Source organism: Cantharellus anzutake (genome assembly GCF_015039405.1).
Source record: "Cantharellus anzutake strain C23 chromosome Unknown EI90scaffold_3, whole genome shotgun sequence".
In the NCBI taxonomy this organism is placed as follows: Eukaryota; Fungi; Basidiomycota; class Agaricomycetes; order Cantharellales; family Hydnaceae; genus Cantharellus; species Cantharellus anzutake.
Window position 1 is genome coordinate 139,091 of NW_024066953.1, and position 1,201 is coordinate 140,291.

Below are 1,201 nucleotides of genomic sequence, written 5' to 3' on the forward strand. Positions count from 1 at the left end.
TTTTGTAGTCATTTTTATTGCTGAGAATTCTATAGTTTGCTAGGGAGTCATCGTGTTCCATATCGGGCTGGTCGAATATTTTTATTTTGGAGAAGTTTCCGATGGCATGTTTTTTGATGCTCACCCGGTCTTCGGCATCTGGGGGAGTTTTTGGGGGTTCTGGGTCATATGGGTTGAATTTCGTGGATAGGTTCCCCAGGACTTTCTCTGCGGTGTTATAGCAGGTGTTGGGGTTTTTGCATCCCTTGGATCTGTAGGTTGTGCAGTGCCGGCACAGGCAGCTTTTGGTTTTCGGGTGGTGAGTCGTTTTTTCTGTGATGCTGGCTTGTATAACTAGGTCTCCGGTTTTGAAACAGTTGTGGTTTTTTCTTAGGCATTTTGCCTGCAGGCTTCTTTCTCGGTGAGCACCGTTAGTTTTTTTCCCCAGGTGGTGCCATGCGGGTAAGTTCATTTTTATTTCATTGGGAAGGTATGGCACGTCTAATTTCAGGTTGTATTTCGATGTGTTGAGTACTCGATTCAATTCTTGGGGTAGGATCTTACTGGTGTATTTCGATTTCTGGAATAGCCGTTGCGTGTAGATGTTTGTTATACTGGGGTCATGAATTTCTTCTAGGAGGATTTTCCCGGGGGTGGCTAAGGTAATTATGGCTTCTGCTGCTATGCTCGCCAGAGGTCTTACGCTTTTGTTTTCCAAGATACGTTTTAGTTTTATTATGTTTATGGCTTCGTTTCTGAGGGGGATATTCAGGATATTCCTGCCGCCTTCTTCAATTGGGCTGATCATTCTGTCGGTACTTATGGGTGGGGGGGCTTCGGATCCCCATATGAATGTTCTGGTCAGTTTGTCGAGTTTGGCTTCGGTGTGTTTTGGCATGCCTTGGGCTACCGTGTGGAATTGTGTCATTCCTCCGATGACCATTTGGGCGATTAGCTTTCTACCTTCGAGGGACAGGTAGGCCTTTTCCCATGTCTTTAACTTCTCAGTGATTTTTTTGGTGATGTTTGGCCAGGGGTCGTCGCTTATCGGCTTGTTGCCACACTGGGCCCCTAGGTACCGTGTGGATTGGCCATCTTTCAGGATTAGGATCTCATTGTCGATTACTGTTGAGTGGTCTGTGTTGAGTCGCCTCAGATTTGTGAGGTTTTCTCTATATTCTTTGGATCCAACCGGGATGGTTACTGATTTCTCTTTGTTGAA